Below are 22512 nucleotides of genomic sequence, written 5' to 3'. Positions count from 1 at the left end.
GGTGGTATATCACCCTCCTTCTGCACAGTATAAAGTACCTACAGAAGGGCTTCCCAACCCCAACTATATGCAACTAACCCTAACAAGTGCTACTGAGTCATTCTTAGTCAAAAGTCTGCATTCACAATTCCCAGCTCTCTAGCATTTCCATGTCTTTGTCCAGGGATTTGTCCTGAGTTAAGGACAAAATTTTTTAAAAGGTTAAGAAAAAAAAAAAAGACCTGTATGTGTTAGTAGCCTGCTCCTGCCCAGGTTGGGAACTGAAACAATAGAACTCAAAGTTTCTTCAGTGTGATCGCACTCAGGACAAAACAGCAGTGAACACGGGGCAGCTTAGCAATGGAAATCCATGAGCCAGTCAGTGACTATTCAAGAAGTCCCTATTACATTCTAGGAGCTGTGCAGAGACCCCGAAAATATGCAAGGTGTGGTTCCTATTTTAGAGACCTTATAATTGGCAAGCAAGTTTGATTTGGTCATTTATTCAACACTATTTCTTGAGATTCTATATACACTAGCAATACATGAACAACGAATATGCCACATAAACAATAAAGTAGTAAGCAATATGGTGCTATAGTTTGAATGTCTCCATTCCTCCAAATTTCACGCTGACGACCCCAGTATGGCACTGTTGTGAAATGGGGCTGACTGGGAAGTGATTAAGCTGCAGAGGGCTTCACCCACTGGAAGTCATGTCATGCCCTTGTCAAGAGGCTTCTGAGGGCCACCTGGCCACTGGAGAGCCATCTCTTTCCTCCTTTTTGGCTCTTTTCTACCATGTGAAGACACCTCAAGGAAGCACCATTTTGGGAGCAGGGAGAGTAGTTCATTTGCAAATATCACATCTGCTCCTGTCCTGGTCTTGGATTTCCCAGCCTCCAGAACTTTCAGAAATTTACTTCATCCATGCAGCCTAAGGAATTTTCCTATAATTAAAGGAATGGACAAAGACACAATAACAATATTCAGTGTTATAAGAATTCTGAAAAAGTAAGTTTCATTAAGAACTCAGACATTCAAGAGAACTTTATTTAAGAAGTGAAGTTTCTGTTGTCTTTTTTTGGGGGGACTGCGGTTTTTCATTTTTGGTGGCACTAGGAATAGAACTCGTGCTTTCTTATTAAGCTAAATCTCTAGCTCATTTATTTTTATTTTGAGACAGGATCTCTTGAAGTCACTAAACTGCCCAAGCTGAGCTCAAACTTGTGAACCTCCTGCTTCAGCCTCCCAGAGTTAGAAACATCCTCTGCCACCCTTGGCTTGGCAGTGAGATTTCTGTGTGTGCAAGACTTCAACAAAACCACAAGGAAAGCAGAAATATCCTGGAGGCAGAACTAAAATTCCCTTGTATTAATTGTATCTATTTAGTGACTACCTCTTGGTGCTTTGCACTGAAAAAGCCACTGCAGGAGGGCTGTAAATTAGTGAAGTGCACAGTCTGTCTGCCAACAAAGAGAAAGGAGAAAAATGTACAAATAACTATAACACAGAATATGGCAGAATATGGTCTCCTAAGAGAGGTAGTGTTCTGAGAGTCCTAGGGAAGGACAGGTCGAATCCTGTGAAAGAGATCAGAAATCAGGGGTTCACAGAGCCAGGATATTTTTAGATTGGTAAAGTTTGGACCTGTAGAGATGAATGAAGTCCCAGGGGCAGGAATGAATAGCATGTTTGTGGAGGTAGTGGATGACAAAATAAAGCTTAATAAATAATGTGGGACCAGATTACATAAAGTCTAAAAAACCAAGGATGAGATTTTTTTCATAAATCATAGGCAACAGTGAGTCATAGAAGCTTTACAATGACATAGTAGAATCATGTTTAAGAAAGAGCAGTTTAGCAACAGTCTCCAAGTTGTATTACAATGAGCAAAGTCACAGAGCATTACTAGGAATCTACTGCAGTAACAGAAGCGTGAGGTAATGTGAGCCACTGCCCCAGTGGCGGTGGAAGTCACAGAGAGAGACAGAGTTGGATGATCGAGGGTTACCAAGAGCAGCAGTGTGGCTGGGGGTTGGGAGGAAGGATCCTGGAGTATGAATGGCTGCTTACTGCTGGTTGCTAGTGGTGACCTCAAAGGACTGTACTTTTGAAGTCTTGGTTCTATACTTGAAAATGAGAATTAAAACAGCCACTATCCCATTAAGTTGCTAAAGGATTAAGTTGATTAATACTTACAGAAGTACTGATAATAGTCTCTGGCACTTAGCCCCCTAAAATGGTTATTATTAGTCCCATGCTCATAATTATATGAAAAAGACAAAAAGTATCTGGTGAATGTTATGATTGAGGATGTGAAAGAGAAGCCGGAAATGGTTTCAAATCAAGTGACCCACATCTTCTGGAAATTGTGATTCTCATTGCCCCTGGTTTCTGAACTAAATTGAAAAAAAAAGTTAATGCAGTTAAATTCAGAACATTGGCAAGTGGAAGAATTTGGAAAGAAAAGAATACAAATACAGTTTGTGTTCTTTTGAATCTCAGTGTTCAGCATTCAATGGGAGTCAAAAAAAAAAAAAAAGAAAGAAAGAAAGAAAAAGAAAAAGAAAAAGAAAAAGAAAAAGAAAAAACCTGGACCCTAGAGAGGGAATCAAGTCTTGAAATACTGAAAGTCACAAAATTTATAACATGAATAAACTTCACAAAGAAGAACACCAGGTTCAGTTAGGTACAGAGTGATGCTACACAGTGACTAAAATAAAAATCATAATTAACATGTTTTTATTTATTTTTGTTTTGTTTTATTTTTGATGCTGGGAATTGAACTCACAACCTTGTCCTTGCTAGGCAAGAGCTGTGCCGCTGAGCTAAATCCCTGGCCCAGTTAACATATTTTTAATCTCAGATGCTAAGCACTATACTAAATGCTTTGCATGCATTGTTTTATTTTGTCAAAATGATCTTATTATATTGATAGGAAATTATTATTAGTTTTGCTTTACAGATATAAGAAGTGAGACACAGAGCGGTCAAGAAATATGTCCATAGTTATACAGTTGATAAGTGATCTACCTGGAATTCAAACGTGCCCCAGTTAGTCCTGTGGCCATGCCCTGCAGTTGAAGCCAGTTAATCCCACTAAATCCAATTAATCCCAAGGTCATGCCCTGCAGCACCAGCTCCAGGGGGAGCTGTGTGAAATGCTTCCTGTTTGAGACAGTGGGCCTGTGTTCAATGCCATTTGTCTGATGCATTGCCAGGTTCTGTTATTTGTCTGCTTTTTTGACTCTACCTTTCTGCACAGGTGGAAGACATCTAAGTCGTCCTTTAGTTGAGAACTGACCCCTCTGTGCCCTCCATCCACAGGGATGTGTCGTTAGCAGCCATGCTTTTCTCTTGTGTTTATTTTATGGCTGGATCTGGTCTGAACACTGCAACAAAACTGGGCCACTCACATTCGTCATCTGAGGAACTCTGAACCAGAATGGACAGTAAGTGTGACCATTAATCCTAGCATGCAACCTCTTTGGATTAGGAAACAACAGCAAAGTATCAGAAAAAGGTGAAAGGTTTTACTCTGAAATCTTAAACAAGACAAGGGTTTCTACCCTCACAATTCGTACTCACTGTAGTTCTTGAAACTTTTCTCAGAAGAATCAAGCAAGAAAAAAATAAACAGAATACATACAGGACAAGATTGAATTATCCTTATTTGTAAATTACACAATCCTTTACATAGAAAATCCAAAAATCCCCCCTAAAGGACTTCTAGAAGTAATAAACAAATTTAGCAAAATAGCAGGAGACAAAACACAAACTCAGTAGCTTTACTATATGCCAATAATCAACCCACTAAGAAAGAAATTACGAAAATGATGCCCTTTCACAACAGCTTCAAAAAGTTACACACTTACAAATTAAACTAACCAGGAAAGCAAGAGACCTCTATAATAAAAATGAGCATTTTACAAAACAAAAATGATCAAAGAGGACACCAGAAAATGGAAAGACATTCCCCTCTTTCTGGATAGGTAGAATCAATTGCTGTCAAAACAGCCAACAGCATTTTTCACAGAACTAGGAAAAACAATTCCAAAATATGTATGGCATGAGAATAAACCTAGAGCAGTAAAATCAATACAAAGCAACAAGAACAAACCAAGAGGCATTATAATCCTAGATTACAAATTACTACAAAGCTATAGTAATAAAAAGAGCATCGTACTGGCACAAAAACATACATGGAGGTCAAATGGAGCAGAAGAGAAAATGCAACAACAAACCCAGGTGCATTTAGTTATTTAGTGTCAGACAAAAGAACCAGACACATATCCTGGAGAAAAGATAGCCTCATTCACAAATGGATCTGGGAAACTGCTATCCATATGCAGGAGAATGCATGTAGACCCATATCTCTCCCTGTAATAAAACCAGAATGAATCAAAGACCTATATATTAAAGCAGAAACACTGCATCTGCTGGAAGACAAAATTGGTAAAACTCTTGAAGACATAAGTACAGGAAAGGGCTTTCTCAATAGGACACGAGTTACACAAGAAATAACATCAAGATTCAACAAATGGGATGAGATCAAATTCAAATGTTTTGGCAAAGAGAAAAACCAACAGAGTAAAGACTCAATCTACAGAATGAAAAAATATTTTTCCAGCTATTCCTCAGACTGAGGGCTAATATTAAGAATACATAAAGAGATTTTTTAAAAATTAGTCCTTCAAAATAAAATATATAATCATGAGCAATTGAAATCAACAGACAGGGCTGGGGATTTAGCTCAGCAGCTTAAGTGCCTGCCTGGCAAGGGCAAGGTCATGAGTCTGATTCCCAGTACACCCCCCCCCCAAAAAAAAAGAAATCAACAGACATTTCTCAGAAGTAAAAATGGCCAATAAGTACATTAAAAAATGGTCAGTATCTTTAGCCACTAGAGAAATGCAAATCAAAATATACTGAGATTCTATCTTACTCCAGAAAATGGCTATTATCAGTTCTTTAAAAATAGCAAATACTGGAAAATTTATTGGGAGAAAAGAACCCGTCTACATTGATGGTGGAAATGTAAACAACGACAATCACTATATAAATCATTTTGAAGATTCCTCCCAAAGTTAAAGTTAGAAATTCCATTTGATCCAGCTATTCTACTTCTGGATGTCTTCCTCAAAAGGTAAAGACCTCATATTACAGTGATACATGCATACACATGCTTATAGCAACATAAACAACAATAGCTAAATCTCGGAAATTCCTTATACATTTCTAAAGAAATCTTGTTATATGTACAGTGGAGTACTGCTCAGCCATAAAGAAGGATAAATTTCAGTCATTTGCAGAAAAATGGATGCACCATGAGTACATGATGCTAAAATGAATCGGACACAGGAAGATAAGATTAAAGAAAACAAGGAGAGACTTTTAGCAGATAGGGATTTAGAGATACAGGGAAAGAAAAGAAGGGGAGAACAAAGAGAAGTGAAAAGAATAACATGTGATACCTACATGCACCAACTCTTTACAAAGAATGTATTCAGTGGGGCTGGGGATTTAGCTCAGCGGCATAAGCGCCTGCCTTGCAAGCAGGCAGCCGTGAGTTCGATCCCCGGTACCGATAAAAAGGAAAACGACCAAAAAAAAAAAAAAAAAAAAAGAGAGAGAATATATACAGTATATACTGCAAACATGAACTGCACTACTAAAAAACATTTTTTTAAAGAAAAAGCAAATGCTAGAAGATTAGTAAAGCATATTCCTGTTGGTGTCTGAGTGGGTCGTGGCAATGTGACCTTGGGTAATATATGTGGCCCCTCATCCCTTTTCCTTGGACCCTGTTCCCATACTCTGCTTCCTGGCCACCATGAAGTAGGCAGCTTTCCTCACCACACCCTTCTCAAGATGCTTCTGTGTTGGATCCAGCCAATCATGCATAAAATCCCCTGGAACCATGAGCCAAATTAAACCTCTCTTCCTTCTGGTTGTGGATGACAGTGCTGTTACACTCAGTGATAAATGGTAACTACAGAGCACAAAAACTGAAAACCAGAGATACAGAGAACTCAAACTTCCAAGAAAATATTACTGAAGAAACTGTGGGAAGAGAAGCAGAGACAAAAATCCTGGCGTCACATACTGGGGAAGCTCTCTGCCATGGAGCCTCACCTCCAGCCTTATCTTCTCTCGCTATCAAGTAGGTCAAACTGGTTATGTGCAAACAAACTTCCTTCAAATGATTCACTCCTTCTTGTTAAACTTCTATTTTTAACAATTCATTTTAACATCTTTTATTGTTTCCTTGCCTTGAATGAGTGGCAGGGATATAAGGATGCATCCCTCAGACTAAGTTCACTTTTATGAATCTTAAAACTGCATAAGAAACATAAACGCAATCATCACTTTGTGGTAAGAACCTATAAAGACATGAAGGGGGCCCATGGGATACAGCGAGGGCCAGTAATCCACAGGCTTCCTAAGCTTTTGGCTAACGCAGACCTTTCGCTTCACTTTCTGGTCTCTCTGCTCTTTGCCTTGACTCTTACGTCTGGTTTCCAGCACTAACGTCTGTACTATTCCTTATTCTGTACTTCAGTTCCCACATCTGGCTGCATAGGAATCTGGCTATCATATCTCAAAGGCTTTGGAGAGTAAACATTGTCAATTTCCCCACACCACCAAATGTTTTTCAATTCCGTGAGGAGCTTGGGAAACGGTATTTGTATATGTTCCACCAAATGAATGTGACACACAGGTAGTTTGGGGACCCCTGGGCTCCTTGATTTTGTTCTGAAATTCATCATCTCTATCCTTGTTCATACTACATCCTTAATCCTAGATCTACCTTGTGCAGTAAATGAAGAGAAAGGCGGATCATTATCACATATATGAGTTTTGAAAATCATTAACATTAGAGATTTATAAAAGCAAAAAATACATCAGAAAGATAGATTATTAGAAATTCCACATCAAGATGATTACTAAGTGGATGTGTTTGTTCCAGGGTCTGTTCTAGACACAGGTCTGCCATTCTGCACAGTTCCAGGTAGAACCCACTGTGAGCTGTACTCCCATCAACTATGCCAGGCAACCGTCCTTATATAATTATTAAGACCATTAATGCTCCCAATAATCTTGTGGGTTCTGCCATTATTAGTCCATTTGATGAGAAGTAGAAGCACAGAAGGGTGAGTTAATTTCCTCTAATTCATGCAGCCCTGAGGTCAAAGTGGGTTTGAAAGGTAACAATCTGACTTCAAAGTCTGTGTTGGACCACATGGCAGGAAGTCACTCATTTGACAATCTTAAAGTCATTCTATAGATGAGTGGAGTTTTAAGGAAGACAGTTTGAAAGGGTAAACAGTTTAAATGGATCCTGTAATCACTCATTTTTTACATTAAGGACAGGCAAAACTAGTTTAAAACTAGGCAAACTTCCAATGTGGGTGTGATACGCACCTCACCAAGTGAAAAGGCATATAGCAATGTAAATGAAATGCCACTGTCAAATCTGTCTGCAAGGCTGACACTTTCTGATTAGAAAGCCTGTCATATTTTAGTTGAGAATACACTAACACCACAGTCAAATGGTAAGATTTAACTGACCCTTTTAGTAATGACAGCCGGAAAGTGATGACTTCACCCTGCCCCCATGTGCAGGCAGCATTTGTTTTGTGATGCAAAATTTTTATTTCCTACAAATCAGTCCAAGGCAATGCTTTCACAGGGGCCCTCAAGCCCTGTAATTGCATCTCTGGAATAAATTGACTGAGAGGCCAGCTAAAGAGTCATAGTGCTTCACTGTCAGATGGCTTAGCTAGTTAAAGCCAATTCATTTTTTTTTTTTTACTTAAAAAAATGAAAAGAAGAAACTTAAAGCCAGTTAATATTTTTATAAGCATCTTAATTTTATTTGATTTTTGATCACCAAAGTTACTAGGACAATGGAATCGCTGAAAAACATTCATAAGAGACAGCTACATATTTGTTATTACAGTTATCACTTCGCATTGCACTAATACAATGCGATTTCCTTACTAGAAATTATTCATGAAGACGAAGGAAAACAGTCCAGGTAATTAATTCAATTCTTGGGTACAGATTTCACAGGGCTCGGTTGAAAGCAAATGGCAAGATAAAATGGGCAATCATGCTTAGAAAGACTCTTCTCGTTCAAAGCCATCTGTTTCTCAAACAAAATAATGATACAACTACCACTCACCCATAAGAAATTTGTTTTAAAAAATCATCTAAAACATTTAATTTTATTTATTCAGAAATATTTTTCTTTGGAGAACCTAGCATGAGCAAAGGGAAATCTAAAATGAGATGCATATCGAGGGCCTTAAAAGGATCTATTCTGAGCACGAAGTCAGATAACCTTCTACAGGCACGGGAAAGTGGGCTAGCACACATTAAGATCTGCTTTAAAATTCAACAATAGCCAAAGGAGAACTATGCATAATTCAATACTTGTTTCCCTGCTCAGATATGTTTACTATGTTATATCTGTAAAGGAGGAGCTATATTCTGATTCCCAGGAAAGGATTCCTTTCCCTCAAACCCTCAACAAAAGATACAAAAACATATTTATTTGCAATTTCAAGAAGATGTTCCTCTTGTCAGTGTAACACACTTTCATGATGTGGCCCATCTAACCAGCCTCGCTTCTTACGGCCCCCCATTTAAACCCAACCGTCTAGCAGTTCTACTCTCCTTATAGTTCCCCTTCAAAATCAAGAGTCTTGTGTCTCTTGTTCCCTCCAGCTTACATGATTATCCCCTCCGTTCCTTGGAAATGGTCTGAGAAAGTCAATGTTTCCCCTTGCAAATTCTGCATTCACCCTCACCACTGTGTTAGTGGGCGGTATTTAGTTTACCTAGAAATCAGTGCTGAAAACCTCTATGAAACCCCACTCCAAAGCAGCTAATTCAACTTACTCTGAAACGCATCTATTCAGCACTCTGTATCACAAAGAATTTGTTTATATGCCATGGTAGATAGAACAATGCCTCCCAAACACACCCACATCCCCAGAAAGAGATGGGGAGATTTTCTGGCTGATCTGGATAAATTCAGCACACTCATAAGGGCCATTATGTCACTGGATGGGATGTGAAAAGCTTTCTCTGAAGAGAAGACGAGGATTTCAGCTTGGCCCAGATCAGTTCCTGATGTACTGCTGCAGAAGTCCAGGACACACATGACAGGGGGAAGCATGGGCTAATTTACTACACAGAGGTAGAAGAAAAGAGAAAATGAGGAAGAGACTCCAGTTGGGGGAGCTGAAAGAGGCACAGCTCTCATGGAAAAGATCAGATGGATCCATCACCAAAAAGAAGACAGCAACTCTTATGGGGATGTTCTGGTGAGTTTGGCATTGGTCAATCACCTCACTTCTGGGTTCTCATCTCATTTCTGGAGAAGTCTGGACCACCTGAGGAGACAATCTGGTCTCATTCCTGCTTCAGGGCAGTCTCAGTTTTGCAGCTCTGTTAGAACCCAGGGCAACCACAGGTTTAAGGCAATGACTGGAGACTTCTATTTGAAGCTCACCAATCTTGCATTATCAGTTTTTTGGGGCCATATTCTCCTTAAATGATCACTCTACATTTATGTAAAACTGAGCAGAGATCTGTTCCCAAGTTTTAAGATAATAAAGGAAGAAGATACAAAATGAAGGCAAAGAGGTCAAGTTATGGCTTACTTTTAGCTTCTGTTGTGCAACTGTAGACTCAACTCATTGTTTTTAGCAAAAGCAGCTTTTAATTCCCTGACTGCCTCAGAAGAAAACATAAATCAAGCATTTTATGAGTAGCAGGTTAAGGCCCAGGACTTGTTTGCCTTCTGCTCCTCTGCCATGATCCCCAGTGGTTTTATTTTCTTATCTAATTCATTCCTGGAGCTGCTAGGGCAAAGGTATCCTGACTTCAGTGATGCACCTGATTTCAGAGCTGATAAGATTTTTGGGGAGAGAGAGAGGTGAGGGAAGAATTGACACCATGCTTTTCATGGGTAAGAGGTCCTGAGTTAAGGTCCAGGAATGTGCCTGCCCTTTGCTTCTGTAATGATCTCTGACTGTCTCATTTACCTGAGGAAGAAGGAGACAGAAGAGACAAAGAAGAAAATGAAACAATGTGATGAATGAAAGACTCAGCTGGCTTTGAAGAGCAAAGATTCACAAGCCAGGGGTTGCAGCAAACTCCAGACTGTGGGTGTCTGCTCCAGACCAGGTCAATGCAGCTGACCTGGGCTGAGTAGAAGAACTGAGTGAAGAACTGTTTTGGGTCACATAAAATATAGACTGCGATACCAAAAAAGAAGACAGCAGAGTAGAGCTAGCAGCTCTCCTGAGTCCTTCAGAGGTTGCTTGCTAGGATCTGCAGGTATTCGGAAACAGGAATGAAAGAAAAGCTCAGCATGGGAAACCTCAAAGATCCGCCTGTCAGACAACATCCAGTATCCAAAAAGTCTGCAGGAAAGAGCAGGATGTTTGTTCAGTCCCAGCACTGCCAGTTGCTCTACTCTGGGGACCACATCATTCTGGGAAGGTGTCTAACATCCAGAGGGAAGAAGCTGAGGCTGGAGGGATTATAGACAGCTGAGTTAGGTAAACTATTGCAGCGGTCAGGCAGGGCTGGGACCTCGAAGGAAGCCAGTGCAGAAGATGGGATCCATGGCAACTGCGGTGGAGGCACATCCTTCCAGAGCCAGACCTCAAGACAAAAGATGAAATAAATGCACCCACATATTTCCTCTAAGGATAAGCAACAAGTCGTTGATATTCTAAATAGTCATCAACTGTACTAGGAAAGCCACGAAGAGCCACTGGCCCATCCCCTCCAGGAAAAGCCCCTGTTCTGTTTTATGCTGCTTGCTGTGTGACTTGCTTCCTCATTCAATCTATATTATTTGAGCAATTATGCTCGTAATCTCACTGGTTGGTTGACGTTGACCATGGTTGTCTCTTACTTCATTCCCACCTTATGATTTCCCATTTTTCCCCATCTTGTATCCATCATGATTCTGCTCTATAAAAATTCCTTGAAAGAGTCCTCAGCCTCCCACTGGGAACTCCTTCCATCGCCCTCAGACAGAAGCTTTCTTCCCTCAATAAACATAGCTGCTTTTAACCTCCATTGGTCCTAGAATGAATTCTTCAATTTTAGAGAATGTAAACTCATATCAGACAGCTAGCAAGTTGGAAGTTTTCTTTTCCTTCTCTCAGAGGGAGAAGTCCACTGAAAAACCAGCAATGATCTGCTGCCATCAAGGGCAGCAAAGAAGCACATGGGGGCAAAGTTCCAAGCCCATGTGATGGGGACCTGAGATGTAGTGGGCAGCAAAGAGTTATGGTCAGGTGAGAAAAGAGCCAACACAAGTAGAGGTGCTTTGAACCCAGGCCAGGTTGTGGGGTTGCAACCTGAGCTCAGGCACTGGCCAGCCTCACCCAGGCAGCTTTGATCTGTGCCCAAATGCACATTCACTGCCCAGTGCAATCTGTCCCAGCTCGCTTCCCAGCAGGAGATGGAACCTGGTGACTGAGAGGGACATCTCAAACTGTGGTACTTAAGAGGGGCAGAAAACCAAAGAGGACAGTGACTGAGTTGAGATCAAGTCTTTGGAACAGAAAGAAACAAGGATTTGGATCATGACAGGAACCCAGAAACGATGGTTCAGGTGTGGAGCAGAGACACTGGAGAGGTGACAGAATGGGCGTGTTCTCACCTATGTCCAAACACCACAGTGTTCGGTGCCTTTCTAGACTGCCCACTGTCAGGCTTTCTAGACTCTCCAGAGCCCAGTGCTTGTGTTGGAGCCAGTCCACTGGCCACCATGACTGATGGCATAGGAGCTCAGGTCAGCACCATTTTCAAGGCTTTCTAGACTGCTGTACCCTGTGCGAACTCTGCCTTCCAATCCCCCAACAAGCCTCAGGCACCAATGAATTCTGGAGCCAAACAGAAATTCTATTTAAAAAAAAATAGTCAAGGAGCTTGGAGAAGGCACAGGGACAGAGAGGAACAGTGGGACCAGAAGGTACACCATGTCCAACCACAGCAGAGCAGAGGGAGTGGAATCAAGCATTCCCAGAGGGAAGGGGGCTGGGAATGAGGAACCCTTCCCACATCTTCCCCCCAATCCCAAATCAGTGCAGGGCTGAGTGCTTGGCCAGCTGTGTCATCCCCTATCACCACCCTGAACCCAGTTTCAATCATAGGACATTCAGCTAGCTGTGCCCCAGAGGCAGACCTGAAATAAACCCTGCTCACATAGACAGGATTCCACTTTTGTGTCTCTGTGTGGGTTTTTTAAAAAGTATTTTTCTATTTTTCTTTTATAAATTTCTATCTTTTTCCCCCCTTGCTTTTCTCTTTTATTTTTTAAACCTATCTTTACTTTTTATCATATGTATGTTTTCTTTTTCTTAGTCTCCTTTCATCTGGCATCTAGCACACCTCTGTGAGACATGATGCAACTGTAGAGGTGAAATGGAGAATAAAGATCAATTATAGCCTGAGTTTTAAAAGTAACTTTAATGAAATAAAATCAAAATGGATCAAAGGCTCAGATATTACAACATAAATATTTAATTTTCTGGGATATAAAGTAGACACAAAATGCCTCAAGATATTAGAATAGGCAAGGACTTTCTAAACCAAGCCCCAGGTGCAAAAGAAATAACACCAAGAATCACAGATGGAATTATATGAAATTAAAAACCTTTAACAGCAAAACAACCAACAGAGTAATAAACAATGTACAAAATAGATTTTCAAAATGTGACATTATTCCTTGAAGTAATATCTACGATATATATTTTTTAAATTAGACCCTCCTCAAATAAAAGATTCAAATAAAATGAAAGACCCAATCAAAATACTGAAGAGAGTAGACATTTCTTAAAAGCAGTACAAATGGCCAATGGGTACATGAAAAAAAATGTTCAGCACATTTGAATATGATCAAAACACAATGAGATTCCATTTTGCTTCAGAAAAAAAGGGGCTACCAAGAACTCTCAAACAACAAATGCTGGTGAAGTGCTGGGGGGGTGGAATGAATGTGTCTACATGGATGATGACAATGTAAACCAGGAAAACCACTAAGGAAACCAATATGGAGACTTCTCCAAAAAAAGTAAACACAGAAATTCCATTCCACTCAGCCGTACCATTTCTGAGTATCTCCCGCAAAGAGTTAAAGACACCAAATTATAGTGATAGATGCATACTCTTGTTCACAGCAACACAACTCACAATAGCTATATTTTGGAAGTGGCCTGCATGTTCATCAACAGAAGAGTCAATGACAAAAAGGTGGTATACATACACAATGGAGTGCTTTTCAGTCACAAAGAAGGATAAATTTTCATTATTTGTAGCAAAATGGAAGTCTTTTGAGACTATCATGCATATTAAAATAAATAAGGTATGGGTGGTTAAATATATCCTGGTTTCTCTTACAGGAGGATCTCAAATTATAAACAATTTAAGAGTAAAATAAATGATAGTTACCTGGCAGGAATATTTTGTAGGGATATAAAAGGGACCTAGGAATGGGAGAAACGAGGAGGGTGGAGAAAGGGATGTAGTAAGGACTGAGATGGGTAGGTATCTGTACTGTTCCCTATGAGGAACGTATCCATTAGGTATGACAAACCTGGACTAATAAACATATATTAGTCAATGTACAGAAGTAACAAAATTACTTTAGCAGGCTTGGGGAAAATGGCAGAGGGGTGAGCAGCAGAAAAAGAAGCTCTCCAAGTTTGATGTCCAGACCCTGGAATACAGCAACATAAGGAAGAGGAGGAGGAGAGAGGTGGGTCCTGTGGACACAGGAAGGATCTGCACTGAGACTTGAAGCCCATGAGAGAGATAATTCAGGAATCCCGCAAAGATAAGAAAATCAGGGGCAGTGGACCTGCCGGATGGAGAGAAACAGGAAGGAGGCAACACACTCTCCACACCCCAGGGGCAGCACAGAAACACAAGGAAGCAAAGTAGTCCCTGCACCCTGTGGGCCGGCAGAGGCCCTACCCAAGGTGGAGAAAAGGCAAGAAACCATGCAGCCCCCATTCCCTGTGCAATTCTGGAGGCCCTACCAGCCTGGGAGAAACAGCAAGGAAGGAATGCTGTTCCCACAATTCACGCATAGCCAGAGGCCCGGGTGGCCAGGGAGAAGCAGGAGGAAAGCTGAGCAGCCTCCCTGTGCAGTGGTGGAGGCCCTGTCAGCCAGGGAGAAGCAGCAAGAAAGCTGCCTCCACCGGCCCCCCAACCCCCAGCGACCAGACACAACACAGACTGAGATGATAATAACTGAAGTAAGGAAGCAACCTGACATTTAAGTTGTTTGATTGACTTTGCAAGCCTGGCACCAGTAGCCTGAGCAGCTAATTAGAGGATAACATTATGCAACAGAATATTTCCTACTGTCCTATCAGAGTTTGGTTTTGTTTAATTTTTTTTTGTTTCACTTTACTGCTCTGTTTTACTCTCTAAAATAAAATTTTAAAAAACTATTTTAGCTTATTAAATTATAATAACAACCACCCCAAGTTTAGTAATTAAATAGGAAAGCTTACATATATGCCTAATAGCAATAAATGCCTGTCTTCACAGGCCCATATGCATGTATGTAGTTAGGCTGAAATACACAATGTGATCAAAATCTCCACCGTGAATGATCACATTTTAAAAGTACTTATCACAGTAAAGTATATATTGCTGAGCTGGGTAGAGAGCCTCTCTGGGAAAAACAACTCAGATGCTGGAATTTGACAACATGGAGAGAGCTGGATGAATGGAGAGGGATTCTCACAACACCAGGAGGAAACTGAAGGGAAAAGAAAAATAGGAAGAGGAAGGAAAAAGGTGGGTGGAGGCTGCAGCTGAAGGTACACACTGAGCCCCATCCTGCACTGTGCTGGGAACACTGTGGAGTCGCATGAGCTACGGTCACACTGAAGCTGCAGCCACCGATAAAGGGAGTTGGTGAGTCCTGGGCCCTTGGTGGGAGGACATGGTGCAAAGTGGGGTGGAGCCAAAGTGGAAAACTACATTGATTCCCAGTGAGTGCTGGAGACTGACTCCCCCGGCGAGTGTTGCTGGCTGGAAGACATCTTAAAGTTGGGCAGAGCCCAGTGCCATGGTGGCAGTCAGCCGCCCCTGCACCAGAGAGGACTGGTGGGACCTGCTTGGGCTGAGCCATGCTCCTGGTGAGGACCCAATGGCTGGGGACGAAACTGTCTTGACCCTGTGATGTCCACACAGCACAGCCTAAGTTGCTGAAGGCACTTGCCAGTTGACTGGCTCAGAGAAGAGTGGTTAGCTCACAGTCCCTGCATGCACCTCAGATAACAGCAAACTGGAGAAGGCAGCAAAACCCCAGCCAGCAGGCTTCAGAAAAATCATAAGCAACATGGAAAGGGCCTGAGACCTGTACCATACATCTGTCTGAAAGAAACCAGAAACATGACAAGAGAAAAAAATAAGAGAAAACCTCCAGCCACTGACACTGGGAAAATTAGCCCAGGAGAGGTAAATACAGAAGAGAACCAGTGCAGCAATCATGCAATATTAGCCACAACATCAGCGAACATAAAGAATTACATTCGTGATCTCATAGACAAACTTAAAACTGAAATTCTAATCCAAGTGAGGCAAGATATAAAAAGATTAATTAAAGAAATGCTAAGCTCTTCTCAAGAAAACACAGATGGAAGAATGGAGGAACCCAGAAAGGGAAAAGAAACCTTTGGTGAAGAATATAAACAAAATCTAGAATACATGAAACAGATCCAAAGAGATAACCAGGAAACTAAAAACTCCATTGAAAGCTGGCAAAATGCCTTGACAGAAACAAAAGCTAGCCTTTCAAAACAAAGAGAGATTTACAATGTGTGATCGTGAAAGAAAAGACCTATTAAAAATAACAAGGAACCAGGAAGTAACAATTCAAAGGCTAGACAACGACAAGAGGATCTGTAACATAATAAAAAATGTGAGCAAAGCAGCAGGAGTAACCACAAATGAATTACAAAAGCTATTCACAGAAATAATTATGGAAAACTTCCCAAGCCTAGGAAAAAGATATAATATCCAGATAAATGAGGCACACAGCACTCCAACCAACTACAACCAAAACAGATCTATACCCAGACATATAATAATCAAGATCCCAGAAATGCACCACAAAAACAGAATATTAAAAGTGGTCAGAGAAAAAAGCAGATCACCTATAAAGGAAAAACCATCAAAATAACAACAGACTTCTCAACACAAACTACCAAATCAAGAAGAGCCTGGGGAGAAATAGTCCAAACCCTGGAAGAAAATAACCTCCAACCCAAATTGATGTACCCTGAAAAACTCTCTCTCAAAATTAATGGAGAAATAAGATGTTTCCAAGACAAGGAGGTACTGTGGAAGTTCATAGCTACCAATCCAACCCTACAAAAAATACTGAAGGACATTCTAGAGAGAGAGTGAAAAAAAAAATACCAGGATTCCAGCAACAGTGGCAGAGAGGCCTCAATGAATGGGGCAGACAGTGGAATGAAGGATAAAAGTGGACAAATAATAGCAGAAAAATAGAATAGCAGAGATGAGGCAGAAAAGGTAGGCTATAATCTCTAATATAGATGGCCCTGACACACTAACAAAAAGGAACACAGGGAGAGTAGATTAGGAGGGAGAATCCATTGAGATGCTCTGAATAGGAAATATACTCAACCTGAAAAAGGGTTAATAAACTGAAAGTCAAAGATGAGAAAATGATGATCTATGTGATAGGGAACCAGAGAGAAATAAGGACAACTCATCCAGCAGCTGCCGATAGTTTGGAAAGTTATGACACTTTGGTGCAGTGTAGAATTACAGAACTAGAAGGAAGGAAAACCTTGTGGCTTTAGTAAGTAAAGCTCAAGATCAATCTCAGGGTTAAAAAGGTTCAGCAACACTCAGATAGATATTAGGTTGACCCCTATTTTAAAAACTAAATGAGCTTGTGGGACCCAAAATATATAAAGCATTCTGAGAAAGAAAAAGGTGAGGAATTGCCTAAAAAAGGAAGGCAGAGGACATTGTTAATAGTGATCAGGATTTAAAAGCCACAGTAGTCTTATCATTCTGTTTAGTTTGATTTTATTTTGTTCCCGTCTGTCTACTCTTACTAGATTTGAGGGCACAGACAGCTATCCAAAAATAGCACGCTATACCACAGTAACTATCCTTAATTTCCTACTAACTTAAACTGAAGCTCTATATTACTAATGTTGTCTTACTATGACTGATCTTATTTAAATCTAGTTTGTTAGACCGCTGTTTTACCTTGACTCTTTATTCGAATTTGGTATGCTTGTTAGTATCAAGTCTAAGAGCAAAGGCAACTACTCCAAAGATGACAAGATGTAATTAGGATACCCATTCTGGTTTGATTATTAACTGCTTTTGAAGTCCTACAATGTCTTCAAACTTGTGTTTTTATTCAAATAACTATGTAATGCTATGTTCAATTATAGTAGGTCTGATGATGTGTACAATTCTATTGAAAATAACAATAGAAAGCATAGTAACTACTGTAGATCACCTAATATTGTGGTTTTATATGTCTTTTTCATTTCATGTTTTTCTAGAAATTTGTTTTGTTGTCTTGTTATGATATGTTTTTCCCTATAATACAGAAAGGGTAGATATACATGCAGAGATTCACACATGGGGAGAATTTTTAAACAGTTTATGGGAACATTATATAACGCATGCTCTAATGAACAGATACTCTGAAGAAGAGACACTAAGAAAACCAGTGATAATTCTGTAGCATTGTGATGTAAAATTTAACAATAGTATTATTCACTGTTCAAAGTGATATTAGTCTAGTCTCTTACGTTCAGTGTAAGCATACATAAAGATAAGGACAGCTCCTACGAAGAGAATGAGAGACATTATGGCAGTCATTATTGACTTTCCCAATGTCAGGTCTTGAAGACCAAAAAGCCTTCATCATCCTGTTATGATCAGATTAGTCCTATAATGTTCAGTATGTATTCAATGTGTGTGAAGACGGGGACAACTATTTGGAAGAAAACTAGAGGCAATAAGATAGACAGTGAAGATCTTCAAAGCAAGTGGACTTGCTTTGAAATCTGTGTTTCTTAAAATTGTTTCCCTATGATGTTTTGTTGTGTTTTGTTCTGTTTAATCTTACCCTCTTTATAATGAAAAAAGATAATGTTAAAATAAAAAAGTTTTAAAAAGTAAAAAAGAAAAGAAAAAAAAAGTATATATTGCCATTAATCGTCCTTAAACAACTCCCCCTTGCTTTGAGAACACTTGCCATTGCTTTGGTCGCTTTCCTTTTTTCATGCGAGGTGGAGGGGAGTATCAGGGACTGAAGTCACAGTCTTGCACTTATCAGGAAAGTGCTTGAACCACTGGGCTAAATTCTCACCCCATTCTTCTCACTCTCAAAAGCAGTCCTTGAAGTCCTCTTTCACCAGCATCTTTAATTGTGCTATTGTGGTGGCCTGGATGACCTGAATCAATTCAAAATATGGATCTTTTAGGGTTCTTTTGACTTTTGAGGTGATCCAGAGTCACAAGGTGCTAGATCCGGTGAACGTGGTGGATGAGGAATCAGTGGAATGTTTATTTGATAGGAATTGCTATAAATGGTTGATCCATAAGGTGAGAACAAAAAGCAGGATGGATTGCCATTAATTCCCTTCAAAATACTCCACCTTTCTTCAAATACAAGTATCATTCTTGGAAATGTGTCTTTTACTGTGATAATTTTTAAAAAATTTAAACATTTGCTGTAGTTGCTGACCACTCATTGTACTATTTTGGGTAATTTTTGTGTTTTTGTCCAAGTCACACTAGCACGTATAATGCCTGATACATGTGGGCTTCTATGAGACTGACTGGAGCAACCGGGGCGGGCACAGGAGTCTGCATTACGTAGGACCCTGCCCTCCCCTCCATAGCTTCCCTCTCTCCTTGCTCACACAGCCCATGCTCAAGCTCTATGCAACCTGGTCTTGAAAAATATCTCTCAAATTCACATAAAATGTTAAAAGTTAATGATACTGTAATGCACTAGAGGTGTCGCATGAGTCACAGGTCAGACAAGCCTGCTCTGGACGCTGAAAAGAGAGCAAATGATTCTCTCACCTCCACCTTGAGCTCTATAAACAAATGCACCCTATTGATCCCTGTTTTGGCTCACTGAAATCTGTTCTGGATTTACCACCATGGGAATTGTGCAAAACACAATGAGTTTGTGCTATTTTAGGCCACAGGTTTCAGGTAATTCATTACAGTCATAATAGAAAGCTAATACATAAGACCATATATTCTAGATTCATATACATAAGCTCCTTCTGGATTCATAAGCTCCTTCAGGGCAGAAACCTGACTTTGGTTACTGCTCTATTCCCATTTCCCACAGTAATGACTGGTACCTACATAATAGTTACTCAAGTAGTTGTAAATTTTAAAACATCATCAATATCATTTTTCACTTTCTCATCTTTCTGAAAATACAAATAAGGGATTGATTTTGACTATCTAATCATTTTAGATCAACTTCAACTCAGACTAGAGTCTAGGACCGGACTCCTAGAATTATACTGATTTGAAAAATGACTCTCCCATCACCAACACTAACTCCACAACCAACTTCTAATGTCAAGGTCAGTAGAGTTTACAATGGAAAAAAGGGAAGAAGAAGCCCACACTGGTGAATAAAAACTAGCACAAACTATCTGGTATCAAATGCCATGTCTGCCAACTACAAGCTATAGGATTTGGAGAGAATTATTGTTTTCACCTTCCAAAATTCCATTTTGTCCTTCATAAAATAACAGCAGAGAAGAAAAAAAAATACAGAGGTAGAAAAAAATTTACCCTCAAGGGAAATAATTTAATGAGAGAATAATATATATGGGTAAATTATATATATTATATGTACATAATATATATATATATATTATATATATACATCTCTAAAAACAAAAGTAGATCAGTAGAGTATCAATACAACTCAACTTTGATTGAATTGATATATTGGTTATAACTGGCAACTATAATTTTACAAAGATTTCCATATAAGGTATGATATTTATGGCAAGTTTTTGAAGGAGAGGGATTTTAAGCATGCTCAGGGGAAAGCGCACAGTGCTGGAAAGAGCATCAAAGGGACATGCTCAACTGTGAGAAGGAGCTATGCCTGGGGAAGGGATGGCAGTTAGAGGAATTAAGGATGTTTTTAGGAGTCGGACTCACAAAGCCCCTACGTCTTCTGTAAAAGTTTCAGAAGTGTCACGCATTTATGTATCTGCTGGATGCTGAGGAAATAGGAAAGTTAAAGCAGAAGACCCAACAAGAAGATCGCTGCACGTTTCAGACACAGGATGGCGAGTGCCCACTGAGATTGTAGCACAGAGAGTGGGAAGGCCATTCCACAGCGTTGGGGAAGTGTATATTGGTGGGGGTGAAAGAAAGAGCGTGAGACCAGGCTCCATCCCCTAATGGTGACAAGACTTTGCGCAGAAAATGAGGCACATTCTAGCAGCTCGCTGCAGATGGATCTGAGATTAACAGTAAGATTAACAGAAAGGCAAATGGGATTCCAGCACCAACCTCAAACTAAACACTACAGTAGTACTATAACCTTACGATGACTGTTTTCTCCCAGCAACTCCTGACCATGTGGGATGGCAAATCGCCCCGCAGCACATCAAAAATGCCAAGGTTCTGTCTAATCACAAAAACAATTTTTAAATAGTTTGTATCACCATTTGAAATAATTTTCTTATATGATCACAGGTCGTAAATGATTCAATCACACACATGGATGTAATACTTAGAAGAAGCGACATCCACCTCCCTGGAGCAGGCAGAAGAAAACAGACATGAAACACTGGGTCCACTTTTGAATGGACAGGGTTTTTAGGCAGTACTGAAATATGCATGTTTGGGAGGCAGTGGAAATGCACTTTTGAAAAAATGACTTTACTAGATTACTGTGACAAAAGCAGTGAATTTGTACTATACTCCAACCATGAATTATTGGATAATCACACATCTCAGAATGAATAAAATTGTGGATCAATATTGATTTAAGAAGAAACTGGAAGCAAACAAAAACACGAATTGAGTATGAAGGTTATCATCTTGGGTTTTCTAATACATCTCTCTAGTCGTATTTGTATTTTATTGCTCAACATGAGGCCCTCAAATGGAAAAAGAAATAAGGAAAAATAAAACACCCATGACATACTCTAATTGTGTTAGAGCAACTCTTTATTTTTTTTCTGGTTTCACAGGTTATGTATGTAATTATCCCACCAGACCCTAACCTTCTACCCCCTGAAAACATAAGAACAATTTCACAACCAGAAATAAAAAATAACCAGCATATTTACTGCCCTAAATATAAAACAAGTGATTTCACTGTGTCATTCTCTATGTCAAGTTCAGTCAATACAGCCTAAGTGAATAAGGGTGTAAAAAAATATTTTTCATCATTATATAAATACAAAAATGAATTTCTGGATACAAAAAGAAAATTGTCTTTAAAGTTATAGTTGAGTAAAAGAATTTCCCATAAACCTAAGAACAAACATCAGTAGAGAAACATAGTAAGAACTTGACAATTTAACACAAATGTAAAGCAGTTTCATAGCTAGTGATAGTATCTCCCCTCCTTTCTCATATCATCAACACGTTACTGATGAGAAAAAACTTAATCTGCTTATTAACTTTAACTGTTGTCACAACTCAAGAAGATGGAAGATAATAATTTCTGGGAAATATCTTTATCCCTGAGTACAAAGTGTAGGAAAGAAAATAAGTTTAAATAAATAATCTCTTCCCACAAAGCACCATGATAAAACAACAAACTATAAATAAGAGTATACTAATAAATAGAGTATACTGTTAGAATCTGTGAGATAACTGAAGAGAAACTGTGATAAATAATAATCTTCCACCAATGAGTTAGGCCAGTCACGTAGAATACAAATAGAGGAAATAGCAGAGGACAACTATTTAAACCTAATGCATAGCATAAAACCTACGGCATGACCTGAAACTACAGAGAGACAGGGACAAAGAGAGGAGGGAGGGTCAGGGGAGGAGTGGGGGAGGGAGGGGGAAGGAGGGAGGGTCAGGGGAGGAGTGGGGGAGGGAGGGGAGGATGGGGGAGGGAGGGGGAGAGGGAGAGAGAATGGCGCAAAGCCATCTGCGGGGGTATGTGCTACAAAACAAGATAATCACTTGGAATGCCTGAGGGCTTGTTTCACTCCCTTCTGAAATCTTATCACCCTTGACAAAGTAAAAGATTCACAGCCTGGATTTGACATTTGTATACTCTAGGAACGTATGTGAAGCAGAAATGCTCACAAGCTTTTTTCTCACAAGATGGAATTTTCCAGAGACTGAACATACGATGAACTCATTGTCAGAAGAAAACTGCAGGCTCATCTCTTCTATATTCTGCATACACTTGAGAAAGGGAGAGAAAGCTTTACGAATGGAAATCTAGCACTCAAAACA

General features: G+C 39.8%; 1 protein-coding gene across 3 annotated transcripts in view; it reads right to left on the bottom strand.

The window, feature by feature from the left end:
* The window catches only part of Slc44a5 (solute carrier family 44 member 5), a 373608-nt gene that overhangs the window by 114585 nt on the left and 236511 nt on the right, over positions 1-22512 (bottom strand). The window lies entirely within an intron of this gene.

The sequence above is a fragment of the Cavia porcellus genome, unplaced genomic scaffold (assembly GCF_034190915.1).
Source record: "Cavia porcellus strain 051 isolate PalLab524CR breed Dunkin Hartley unplaced genomic scaffold, mCavPor4.1 scaffold_1, whole genome shotgun sequence".
Taxonomy (NCBI): domain Eukaryota; kingdom Metazoa; phylum Chordata; class Mammalia; order Rodentia; family Caviidae; genus Cavia; species Cavia porcellus.
The sequence above is the reverse complement of the archived record's forward strand: the minus strand, read 5'-3'. Positions and strand labels throughout refer to the sequence as shown.